Below are 13,776 nucleotides of genomic sequence, written 5' to 3'. Positions count from 1 at the left end.
AAATGCTTGATTCCTCTCTATCTCTTCCCCTAGGCCTCCTTTGTGGGTAGGATATCCCAGTCACTTTCCAGAGTTCTGCTGCCCACCTGGTTAAGAACGCGAAATCACAAAGCACCAGAGAGAAAAGCACTTGGTAGGGCGAGTGGGGTATCGTCTGCAGACACCTCTAGGTCCAGAGGCAGCCATCAGGCTTGAAAAAGACACGTGGTGCTGCTTAACTCAGCCTTGGGTAGCTAGGGAGACCGGGTCTACAGCGAGCCTTCAGGCCGTCTGCATCCTTGCTGCAAGCACATGAGCTGGTCAGAGAGTGTGGGAGGGTGTTGTGGTGCATGAGTGAGTGAGAGGACCTTGTTACCAGAGGGAAATCGGTGCATTACAGTTGCTGTGCTGCCAGAGGGTCAGGCTCCTGCCCTACCTAGGCTCGCTGCACCCCACCAGATGAGAACACGTGGGCACCTTCCTGTTTCCCCACAGACCCTCCCCACCTCCCTCTTGATCTCTTCCTTTAAGCTCTCATTCTCGCTCTCATTCACACACACACACACACACACACACACACACATACACACACCAAAGTTCATTAAGGTACCATCTCATCTTTGAGCTCTAACTCCAAGGTCCTGCACAGATGGGACAATACAGGAAGGATAAACTAACCACCCCTTATAAACACTGTTACAAACTGTACTTTCTATGTGGATCCAGTGAACAGGCAGTGTTACTGGAAAAGGGGGAAGAGATGGGGAAAAGGGAGGAGAGAGGAGATGAGAAATAGAGGAAGTAAGGATTTATTCTTCCTTTAGCAAACACCTCGCTTCTCAGACAAGCTGGAAGACTAGATATTGTCTTCCATAGTTAATTCTGATTAGTGTAAAGGCCACTAAGTAAGACTGATCCCTGTTGATCCAGGCCTTTGGCCTAGCATAACCTTCACAAACGGCCTCCTCAGGTGAAGCCACCAGTTAGCAAGAAGGGTGAGAAAATGTGTGTGCACTTCTTAGAGAACAGTGGGAAGCCCACACTGAATTGAAATGCTTTTGCGCTGCCCACTGAATGCTGCCCAGCTGCACCCCAGAGCTGGAAGGAAGAGACTCTGCTCGTGGCCATGGTACTCAGGAGAAGCAAAGGATACTTTCCCTAGTCCCCTCTGAGCCTGGCTGCCATCGACAGGACACAATGGCTGATCTAGGAAAACAGACTTTATTTCCTCATCAGGGCTAATGTAAAACACCGAGAAACAGTCTGGGGGTGAATTCAGGACCTTTGGAGTTAACCCATAGTGGGCAAGGTTTTCTCAGTGTGTTGCATCGGGGCGGGGGGAAGCTCTTAGGCAAGCAACAATAAGGATTAGAAAACTTAGTGGTCTTTTGTGTGGTTGGCTGATTTTGATAGGTGAGAGGGTGACGAGGCGGGGCATTCTTAGGTCTGTTCTGAGAAATGCTGCTCTGCAAGTGGACACTGCAAGACTCATTTGTGGAAGGGCAACTCAAGGAGGAAAGACTGTTGCAAAGAGGCAAACTGCACTGTGCACTTAGTGAGGAATGGCAACCTTGGTGTCTGAGGAGCCACAGGGTCTTGCTTTCGCCTAGCTTGAGAAGATCTCCGAGTAGCCTCGCCTCATGCTCTACAAGGTGGTGTCGCCCAGCTGAAAAACACCTGTGAGCTTCAGGCCAGCTCCTAGGGACCCAGGCTGCTCTCTTCCCTCAGAACATTCCTGGTGACTGAATGGCTGTCAGCTTATTGCTTCCTGGGTCACACCCCAAGCAGCCACCCTTCTGGAGAACAAGCAGCAGCCATTCTTCCCATGTCTACACCACAGTGAGAGCTTTACCCCTGTCTTGCCTCCAGTAGGCTAGAGACAGATGACTTCAGTCAAGCCCAGGAAGAGACACAGGGCTGGCCATGGAATCTCTCAGAAGCCCAATGTCATATGGCAGCGGCCCAGCTAGGAAAAGCAGAACCAAACCTGCACCATCATGCCTGTGTCAGTCACCAGGCTCAGAGGAAGGGGAGGGTGCATCTCTGCTCGACACAAGTAACCTGCCCAGCAACAAGCAGCCCACTATTGCCTGCTCTTCCTTCTATATGAGCTGCTGCGAGGGCCAGCTGAGCCTGGAGCTGAGGCCTCTCGGACTCTTCCCTCATCTCCCTCCATGACTTATCCTGCCCTACAGCTCTCCACACTCAGACCCAGTGCCTCTTCCACTGTCTCCTGCTCCTTTGAGCCATCTCTGTACCTCTTAGACTAGCATCACAAGATGGTGGAGCCGGACCTGTGGGCTGTGTCTGCCTTACTCCATCCCACCAGGTCTTCAGCAGAAGCAGTCATTACCCAGAAGTCCAAAGTGGTCCACAGGAAATTCACATCTGCTGGTGCAACTGGCTGCTCTCCAGTTCTTCAGATCTACCTTCTCCATGGAAGGGACACGCCATGTGCCTGAAGACTGCAGACTGTAATAAACAAACATCTCCACTGCCCTGCCTACCAAACGCAGGAGAACCTAGCACTCTCAAGACCTGCAGGAAACTCTGTAAACTCTGAGTTGATTTCTGTAAATGTTGCTATAACTGGCTCCCTGGGAAGCCTATTTTGCTCTGCTGTCTGCCCCTCATGACCCCTGGCGGGCACTCAGCAGCCACTTCCTATGTGGGATTCAACTTGGAAGTTCCCTGAACAACTCCAACAAAACTTCTAGGTTTTGGTCCAGACAGTTAACCTGCTCCAGTGTCTTTGTGACAAGCTTCTGCTGGGGGAAAGGGGGTGGGGGAGAGTTTCTGAAACCAAGGAGGGACAGGAGCATGGGTTGCTTTTGCCACCCGAAGGAGGAGAGAAGGGGCAGCAGATGTGAGTCTCCACAGCTGGCCCTCAATACGATGTGCTGCCAGTAAGGACAACAACCAACCCACAAGGGACCCAACGGGAAAGAACCACAGAAATGGCTACCCTGTTCCCTCCCACCCAAGGACCACATAGCCATAACACTCCTACAAAAATCTAGAGGGCACCAAGATCTCCCACCCCGTAAAGTCAGCTCCTGCCACCTGGTGCAGGGTCTGGGTGGAGAAAGACTGTAAACGGATGGATGGTGGTCATAGCAGTGACCTTGGGACTGACTCCCTCACAACTGAGCCTCAGCCTCTGAACCAAGTGACTCCCATGCTGTGTGCCTCTACTTCCCAGAGCTTTCCTCTCTCCTAGTGCGCTGACAAATAAAAGCCCATTTCTGTGTCCTGTCGTGCTCTGAAATGCTGGTTACTTTCCATGGCCCCGCAGGCGTAGAGGCCCAGCTCACTGTAGGCACCTCCACTAGGCTGCAGGAAAATCAAACACTGATTTACAAACAATGGAATTGTTTGTACTGGTTTTGGTGGTTCTGGGGATTGAACCTCAGAACTTGCACTTGTTGGACAAGCATCTATCACCAGGTTTTATCTCTCCTTCATCCTCTTTGAGGGAGGTTCTCAATAAGTTGTTTGTTCCGGCCTTGAATTAGCCATCCTCCTGCTGCAGCCTCCCAAGGAGCTGGGATCACAGGCATAGCAATAAAGGAATTTTCTATCACCTGCAAAGAGAAGAATGAATGCCCAGAAGGAAGCTATTTTGGGAGGCCTCTTTAAGCTATCACAGCACACAGAGAAAGGCCCACCTGAAGATTTGGCCCAACACTAGCTGGCTGTGCTCTTCTACAGATGGGCACATCAGCCTTCGCACACACAACACAGGCTCTCTCGGTGAGCATGACACATTACTAGGGACTACAGGTCATCTGTGGGCTCTTCTGTAGCCTGGATGTCCATGGCATGTCTACTCACAATCCAGGACCTTCACCAGGCTAGGCACGTACTAGAGAGACTGGACATAAAGGGATTCTGGCCTTGACCAGGCTCAGCTTCCCTGGGGGTTGAGGACAGGGAGCCACGTTTCTTTGGAGGAGATGCAGAAAGACCAGTGAAAGCACAGCTTCACCCACGTGTCCTTCCTGCAGCCCATGACCCTGCAGTCACCATGACAGAATGTCTGTGGGAGGGAAGAGCTAAGGCATAGTCATCAAAGCTCAGAATACAGAAATCCAGAAATAGGTTTTCCATGTCCCCAAAGGACCTGTTTTTATAAATTATTTGTAAAGGGTTCAATACACATTTTCTCTTGCTGCCGTAGAGAGTTGGCAGCGTGGGGAGGCACCAACTTGAGGTTTTTACGCTGTGAGTTTTTAGCCTTCACCGACTCTGTCTGCCACTTTTAGCTGTGCTCTGCCTGCAAATGCCAAACATCAGGGCTGTTCACAGCACTTGGAAGGGCAAACAGATAAGCTTACAAGATTTGTTGGCCCCAGGCAGAATGCATCAGCTCCTCAGATTGGGCCCGGAGTTGTTTTTCTTTGTCTTTTTCATTATAAGGAAATCCGGCCAGGGAGGGTGCAGAAAAGCCGCACCTTGTACAGCAGGCCAGGAGTGCCAAGCACACAAGATGGCTGTGTGTGTGTGTGTGTGTGTGTGTGTGTGTGTGTGTGCAAGAACAGGAGGGGTTAGTTAGCATGTAATACTTCCCAGCAGGACATGGTGGTCTTCTGTACTGTATCACACATAGGCTTATAAGGCCTCTTTTGAGTTCTTCCCCGAGTTGGTTTTCAGGCTAAAAGCTCATCAGCTGACCAAACTAGGGTTAGTTAAGCATCTCATGAGGACTTTGCCATTTTTAAAAATTATTTTATTATTTTGTGTGTATGGGTGTTTTGCCTACATACATATCTGTACACCAAATGCATGTAGTGCCCTCCACGGCCAGTAGAGGGTGTCAGATCCTGTGGAACTGAAGTTACAGGTACTTACAAAGTTGCCCTGTGGGTGCTGAGAATTTAGCCCAGTCCTCAGGAATGACAGCCAGCCCTCTTAGCCACCAAGCCATGGCTCCAGTCCAGGCTTCACTTTAGACCTCAGCCTGGTTGCTTTCTTCGTTGTTTATTTATGTTTTGTTTTGTTTTGTTTTGTTTTTTAGACAGGGTTTTGGGAACCCTGGGCTGACTTCAAATTCAATATATGGCCAAGGGTGGCCTTGAACTTCTGATCCTCCTGTGTCTACCTTCTAGTGTTGGGGTTACAGGTATGTTTCATATCCCATTTATATGGGTTCTGTTTTTCCCAGCTTTCTGAGACTAGGGGAGTTTCCTGAGATGGGGCATTTTAATGCTAAAAAGACTGAAAGGGCTGAGAATTCACCAGAAAGTTAATTCTACTGAATTTATTTGTTTGGTTTTTTGTTTGTTTGTTTGTTTGTTTTGTTTTGTTTTTTAATGCAACCACCAAGTCAGAAAAAAAAAAGAAAAAGAAAATACGTTTGGCTTAAAACATGAAGGGAAAAAGTCAGGTGAGCATGCCTACAATCCCAACAAGCCAGGGTCTGAGGCAGGAGAAATGTACATCAGAGCCAGATTATAATTCACAGTGAACCAGGCCCCCCCCACACACACACACTAATCTCACCAAAGACCCATTATCCAAGCATCCTTGTCACAGGGCTCACACCCACTTGTGACACAGGTACAAGAAGGTAGATCCCATTCTGGTCCCTGAGAACACTTACACATACCCTCACACAAACAAACACTTCTTTTTTTTTTTTTTTTTTTTTTGAGACAGAGTTTCTCTGTGTAGCCATGACTGCCCTTGAATTCACTCTGTAGACCAGACCAGCCTCAAACTACTGCCTCTGCCTCCTGAGTGCTGGGATTAAAGGCATGTGCCACCACCTCCCAGCACCCTACACATAATTTTGAAATAACAAAAACTATATATATATATATTTAAAAGCAGTAGATGAAACAAGTTCCCAGGGCCAGCCACTGTACCCAAACCCATCAAGGATGACTGATGTCAGCGCTATCACTGACTATGCTCCAAGCGTGGCCCGCTCTGAGAGTGACAGCTGTCATCCGGATTTTACGTTAACAGCTTGGGAGGAGGAAACTGCCCGTGGAAAGCTACCATGGAAAAGTCCACAAGGATATAGTCACTACAGCATCTCTGTCAGGTTTCCAGGGCACATGGACTCCGGATCTTGGTGGAGCTCAATTCTTTCCAGCAGCTGTAAGAGACAGGGTTGGGATTTTTTTTATTTTTTTGTTTGGGGGGGGGCGTTGTTTACACATTGACAAGGCTGGGGGTGTGGGAAGGGATGGAGAGAGGATGAGAGCAGAATAAACAGCAAGATCTGCCCTAGTATGTCCCTTCAAACTGCAATGAGGAAAACAAAGCAATACCGTTGTCACCAGCCCACGGATTCACTTTCTTTTCATTGACACTTTTTTGGGATTTGCTTTTGTTTTTTTTGTAAGTAAGATAAATTAAAGAGGTTTTTGTTTTGGGTTTTTTGTTTGTTTATTTATTTGTTTTTTTTTTTTTTTTTTTTTGCTTTTCTTATGCCTAAAGTTTGCCCTGCTAGGGAGGAAATGAGCACAGGCTCTCTGCTACTCAGTGTTGGGAGGAGCAACACAGGGGAGGAGCCCAGGTCACTGCTCCAGGCCCCAAAGCCAGTGCTCGCCCTTGGTCTCCCCAACACTCCTCAGCAGGCCCCATTCTGATGCCATAAAAACATTTGCAGAGACGTCGCCATCCCTGATGGACGGTGGCACACAGACCGGAGCTTTGCACAGAGTCCTGGGAAAAGAAGACACAGCTCCTTCTCAGAACATGCAGGGAGATCAATAAAAGCCCCTATGAAGAAAGAAGCCCAGCTCCCCAACAGGATGGGGCCCAAGGCCTGTGCACTTGAGGAGAAGGAGTTTGCCGTAGTTCCTTAGCTTATTTTTAGTCGCAACCCTTGCAAAGAGGGTGGCAACATTTCACTTTGCTAATATATCCAAGCTTCCACTCCCGGTTGCAAGAATTTGGAGGTTTTTAAGTACTTTTTATTTGGAGATAACTGATCTGAGTAAGGGGAAGTCAACTGGCACAGCTGAACGCTGTGCGGCCAAGAACGCATTCAGGATTGTGGTCATATATTTCCAATGATTTACAGCCGAAAGCCGTATCTGGCTTAGCTTGACTTGGGTTTGAAATAAGGAGCCAGCTGTCTCCTTGTCTTGCGTAATTCACGCTAACACTGAGCCCTGGTTCTGGGCTGCAAATAAAACGTTCTGTGTGGAGAAGGAATTAGCTGACACTTCAGCGCACCCAGAGGCGAAGGTTTTGTTGACAGCCCTAATTAAGACATCCTGCGGTGAGCTGCTGAAGCCGGCTTTGGGTGTGTTTCAGTCCCCTGGAGTAGAGGCTTCTCACTTCTAACCCCGGGGTTGCCAGTAGGGCTGAGAGTGGGGATTGTGCTGACAACTGGCCTGGTGCCGTCGGTCACTAGGTGGCGCGCGCGCACCTCCCCAGGCACAGCCCCTTTTTAACTCAAAGGATGCTCCAAGGACCCAGAGGCCCAGGGCCGCTGAAGTGTTGGCTTGAGGGGCTGATTTGTATCCTGGTACCTGCAGTCATGTTAAGAAACGCCCGTGTGGATAGCACACGAGGCTTACCAAAAGCCAAGCACTTGCAGGACACTGCATTTTCCCAGCAAGTTTCCAGCCCTCTCGTGTTGGACTCTGTCTCTAAAGGTCCATGAAGATAACTGAATGTTCAAAATGCTAACACCCATTATCCGTAAAATAAACAGGAGGAATTTCTACTTCCAGCAGCAAACTGCCTGACATTCAAAGTCAGCATCAATGAAACAATCATCCAGTTTCTTTAACACCAAACTAAACTTAGCGCTCATGAGCTAGGCTCCTTACTAGCTATGTGCCACAGAGGCCAAAGGCCCAGGTTTGCTAGAGCCAGCTTTACTGATGCACACGGCTGCTGTTGCATATTCACTAAGAAAAATAAGTCAGGAAGTGTAGCACTTGCCTTTAATCCCAGCACTCCAAGGCATCTCTGGGAGTTTCAGGCCAGCCTGGAGATTCAGGCCAGCCAGGGCTACATAGTGAGACCCTGTCTTTAAAAAAAAAAAAAAAAAAAGGCAGGAGAAGTTGCTTAGTGGGGGTATGAGTGCCTGCTACTTGAACAATGAGAACTTGAGTTCAGATCCCCAGCACCCAATAAAAAGGCAGGGTGTGGCCATTAGGGTATATAATCACAGGAGGGAAGGAAGGGAGGGAAGGAAGGGAGAGAGGGAGGGAAAAAGAAGGGAAGGAATGGAGAGAGGAAGAAAGGGAGGAAGGGAGGAAGGCTTGTTGCATTCTTTGCAGACAGTAGGATGCTATCCAGCACTAAAAGGAATGGAACCATCAAGCCTCAAAAAGACTTGGTGGAAATGGACCTGCCAATCCCCAAGGGAAAAAAGCCATTGAAAAGGCCCGTGCCACGTAATTTCATTCAACATTGTGGGAAAGTCGGGACTGGTTCAGTGCCTGCAGAGTGCAGCACAGCAGCTTTCTAGGCAGAGGTGTGTGGGGAAGCATGCTGCGCTGCAATTGTGCAAAACCATAGGTGTACAGTTCGGAGGGTAAACAGCGCCAGCGTCAACAGTGACTGAGGTAAGGCAGGTCTGCAGGGCAAGATAGCGCGCCCTCGTGGGAAGGCAGAGGACAGACGCGCCCTTTGCATCTTTGGTTCGGTATTTCCACAAATCTAAAATTACTGCAAGGGGCTAGAGAGATGGCTCAGCGGTTAAGGGAACTGACTGCTCTTCTGGAGGACCCGGGTTCAATTCCCAGCAACCACATAGCAGCTCACAACTGTCTGTGATGCCAAGGATCTGACACCCTCACACAGATATACATGCAGGCTAAACACCAATGCACATAAAATAAAAAATGAATTTAAAAATTTTAAATAAAATAAAATTACTCTAAGTAAAACCCAATTTTAAAGAAAGTTCATAATTGTTTTCTCAGCCATGGCCACAACCCGCTCTCATCCTCTGAACTGTGTCAGTGGATGCCTTTGTGTGTTCATACTGGGAGTGCAGTCTGCTCTGAGGTCAGACACAGGCCATGCTTATCACCCTTGGTGAGAGAGAGGGAAGTTCTCATAGGAAGGTTGATTCACACATCAGGGACAGAGTAAGACATGGAACCTATGTCAGTAAACTCCAGTGTAATGCATGGAACCCCAAGAATAGAGATACCTTCGTGCAGACCCAACTTACTGGGGCTTGGCTCCAGACAAACAGTGTGGTTACAGCTAACACAAGTCATGGATCATGCATTTGACACAGGCTGGAGGCCGTGCTGGTGTCTACATGGCCTCACTGTCCTCACCAAAGGCATGTACGAGAGGGAGAAAAAGCCCCACCCCATCATCAGGCCCCTTCAAACATGGGTCTATTTGAAAAGGAGTCAGAGTAAGTGGAGTCCAGGGGACAAAGGTCCCGGAGTCATCACACAGGCCATCTGCCTAGATCTGGCCCTGTGCTTCCACACACCACAGTGTGGTTTGCTGGCCTGGGCTCAACATTCTTCTCTGACTCTCACAACGTATGTAACTTCAGCAAGCATGTTAACCATCCCATGTGAGATTTCCCTTCCTCTAAGCTGGAGTGATAATAGCAGGCCCTCCCTGCCTGAGGACCAATCCAGCTTTTCAGTGAAGTGTCTGGCCAGATTGAAAATACAGCCTGAGTGAGTGCTGCTCCCCAGGCAGTGGGGAGGTCTACCATGAGCTGTGAGTTCATCAGCTTCAAGGGGACATTCAAGCACACATACGGCGCTGGAGAGCTGGCTCAGCTGGCTGAGTACTTGCCTATCATGCACAAAGCTGTGTGTTCGAGCCCCAGGATTACATAATCTTAGACCTCAGGTGGAGAGAGGAGAATTTCAAGGTCCCCCTCTGCTATAGCCTAGGCTGCATGAGACCCTAGAGGAGGAGGAAGATGGAGATGGAGGGGGGAAGAGAGGAAGGAGAGAATAAACACTCACCTTTCCTGCCATTGGCATACCTTCTGTACCCACAAAAAGCCACCTTTCTGTCCTGTGCCCCTGACTAGAACAAAGAGAAGCCACACTTCCCTCACCTTGGGAAGGCTTCCTTGCCCATTACTGTGGCCAGAATATCACAAACTTTTCTTACATGAGGCTGAGGTCTTTGAACTGAAGGTAAAAAAAAAAAAAAGAACCTAGAACTTCCCTCAGCACAAAAGCAAGAAAGGCTACAGTTTCTTCTGGATCACAGAGTTCCTGGCACGTTCTTTCTTGTTTCCCTTCCTGGATAGGGACACAAGGAATGAAACATGGCCTCCGCATGATCTCAGGGCAGTATCCAGTCAACTATGATATATTTACTGAGAAATTTTTAATAAATAAACCACAGCCTTGAACCCATGTGCCCTTATAAACCAGCCGGTTCTCATGGGGCGAGTTCAGGGGCTTTTATGAAGCAGTACTCTGTTCTCATGAGAATTTTATTAGAAATTGGAGACTTGAAATGCATCAAGCAGGAAATTTATGAGGGCTGCATGGGAGCTGCTCCTTCCATTTTGTCATCCGGGTTAATTTACTTCTCCGTCTTATGTTGATTTACTCTGTAGGTTTTAGTCCCGAACACTGTCCTGAATTTCTCAGCGCATTTAAGGCAGCTAATTGATTTCTTGAACTTTCTACTTTCCATTTTTACCCTCGGAGTCAGATGGATAATTATTGATAGTCTATAAAAGAAAGTTCTCGGAGTCTATGGGAAACACAAACGACTAGACAAAAAAATAAAAAATAAAAATGGCCTCAGCAGGTCTTCCCAAACATCTGAGGAATAAACAAGGATGGTGATGGGAAACATTTTTACAACCACAGGCAACTCTTCACGTCTCTAAATATTCCACTTAGTCGCTTCTTCAATTACTGTTTTAATTGTGTTTTTGCAAAGTACCCAGTTAATCTCACTCACTCCCCTCCCCTCTAAAACCACCATTGTTTATTGTCGTCGTGTAACCCAACTTGGAAACAGCCCAAAACCCAGAATAGATGTTTGTCCTGCTCAAGTGCAGGGGAAGTGTCCCAACACGTTTCTGCTCTGGGCCCGGGCCAGTGTTTCGGAGACCTCCCTGTTAATGGTGTGAGGGAAGACGCCAGGCCAGGCTGGCCTTGGCTAGAGTCTCGAAGTGTGGGTGAGTGACACAGGAACCAGCTCTCTATTAACTAGCTGACCCCTGTTCATTGTTTGCACCTGATTCAGGGGCAGCATACCCACCATAGGCGCCATTTCCCGGTCTCTATATTTATTCTTTGGCTGTGATTGGGTTTTTCCAGCCAGAGTCTTGCTTTGAGTTCAGGGAGTTGCTACAATGACCTGGCTGGACTATTTTAATGTCTTCTAGCCAGTGCTGCAATGCCTGCACATGGATTTTAGAAAATAAATTGTATGTATTTATATGTATATATGCATACAAACACATATATGGTACGGTTAATAATATCAGTGTCGTTGGATCTAGAACTGCATAGGAGACAAACCTCTGGGTAGGCCTTTGAGAGAGTTTCTGTGATGAAAAGGCCCGCTCTAAATATGGTGGCGGAGGTCCCTGACTGAATGAAGGAAGAACTGAGTTGAATATCATCCTTCAGCCCTCTGCTTCTTGATGGCAGATGGTCTATGACTGGCTGCCTCACTTGCCATGCTTTCCCCATTGCGGCGGACTCCTCTGCCACTGAGTCAAAACAAGTCCTTCCACACCAAAATAGCTTCTCGCCAGGTGTCTTATCTTAATAATGAGAAAAGGATCTCATTCAATATTCTTAAGAGATGCATTTGAGAAGGCACACCCAGCGCTGGGCTTCAGAGCCCACCTGGCAGAGCACCTCCATTGTGTTGGGGAGATGCTATGAGAGGACGCCCCTCAATACAGGACGACAGGAAGAATGTAAACAACTGGGGTATGCCTCAACACGTCTCTCAGAATGGCCAAACCCAGAACACTGACAACCCTGGACAGTGCGGGCATGACCGTGGAGTGACGGGAACACGTTGCTGGGTGGAAAGCAAAATGAAGTAGACACTCTGGAAGATGGTTGGCAGTTCCGTGTGCAACCAAGCATACTGCCGCTGTCAGGGCCTGCATGGCTGTTCCTGAACGTTTACTCAAAGGAACTGAAAATGTCTGTCTACACAAACACCTACACACCTATAAACCTGAGTTATAGCTCAGCAGTGAAGTGTTTGCCTAGCATATGCAATGCCCCTAGTTGCAATTCCTTGTACCCCACAAGTGAGAGAGAGAGAGAGAGAGAGAGGGAGAGAGAGAGAGAGAGAGAGAGAAAGGCAAAGGAAGAGAACTTAAAGCAGATTGCTGGATGAAAGCAATTTTAAGAGGATATATGTCTGTCCATTGTGGCTTCAAGAATCTAACAATGAAAATGTAAAACTATGACGTGGTAAAAAGCCAGTGGTTGCCACACGGTTCCGAGGAGGGCGAGCAAATAGATCACAAAGAAGCTGGGAGCAGATACTCCCATTCATGGGACTCTGCTGAGTGATGTCACTCCTGTGTCTAAAGAACGAGAAAGCGTGCACAATGCTACGAGTGAGCTAGTGTAAGCTGTAGGTACAAGCTATCCTTAGCATAGCTCAAGGATTATGACAAACATGGCCATCGGATGATGGGGTGCTGAGAGTGGGAAAGCTTGTGGGGCAGGAGGAGGGTACAAGTACCTGGGAAATCTGTTTTCTGCTCCATTATGCTGTGACCCTAAAACTATGATTTGTTTACAGTCCATTAAAGAACAAAAAAACCCAGAACAATAACCACAAGAGACAACCTGCATTTAGGAAACATGAGCCCCAGATCCTCTGGAGTACAGAGCTCTGCTGCAGGGTGAATCATTAGAATAAGCAGATCAATCAAGTCCTCGAATTGGCATTGAGCACAAACTCCAGCCCACAGGGGTAAAGTGTGTTGCTAATAAGACTGAGGATAGTAAAGAGGGCTTCCTGAAGGAGGAGGTTTGCCAGGACTTAAACTGTGCATGTTTGGCTCCCGGTAGGATAATGAGACCATACCAGAGGCCTACGGTTCGGGTCTTTAGCCTGGGATTTCGCCTCTGGCCTTTCCACAGCTGGCGTCCTATTCCTGAGAAGTTAACAAATTGGTTTTCTTCCACCTCTGTGTTTTGATGGCAGGCCAAGGAAAGCATGCACCGAATGAAAACCAGCCCAACTGAGAGCGCAGCAAACCCATGTCCCCAGCGAGCACACCCACCAGAGCAAGCCCCACAGTGCCCTCCTCAGGGTGGCTGGGAACTCAAGCGGTGGGTTTCGACATTCCACATTGCCGATTAGCTCAGCCTCCACAGGGCTGTTGGAAACCACAGGCAGGTCTGGCAGGGTCTCCCTCAATGCGGGAACATTTCCAGCCACCACACACAGGCCTGGGGAAAAAATAAAACTTCAGTCTCCCGGGACAAGCCCCAGAGGGCAGCACCCTCCCCACTTGAAGTCGTGGGCAGCCCCAGAGCAGGGATGCCCTGCGATAAACATAGCCACATAGCCGAGAGACTCAGGCTTAGCTCATACCCATCCCAACACCACAATGTCCAGTTGGGTGGATTGCACCCATCCTGAGGGACAGGACTAAATTTACCCACCAGATACGAGATCCCAAACAGGAACCCACCGGGTAGACGGTGTAGCCTACCAGCCCTCAGAGACTGTCACAGATAATTCCAGCCAGGAAGAAAATCTCTCAGTCCAGTGAACCTGACTCATTGTCCCATGAAATGGACTGAAGGTTGTGATCCTCCCAAAATCTTTTTTTATTGAAACACTCACTCTCTGAGTGCAGTCCCTGGGTAGCAGGGCCTTGGGAGG

Source organism: Meriones unguiculatus, chromosome 4 (assembly GCF_030254825.1).
Source record: "Meriones unguiculatus strain TT.TT164.6M chromosome 4, Bangor_MerUng_6.1, whole genome shotgun sequence".
NCBI classification, from domain to species: Eukaryota; Metazoa; Chordata; class Mammalia; order Rodentia; family Muridae; genus Meriones; species Meriones unguiculatus.
Note: the sequence above shows the minus strand (reverse complement) of the source record.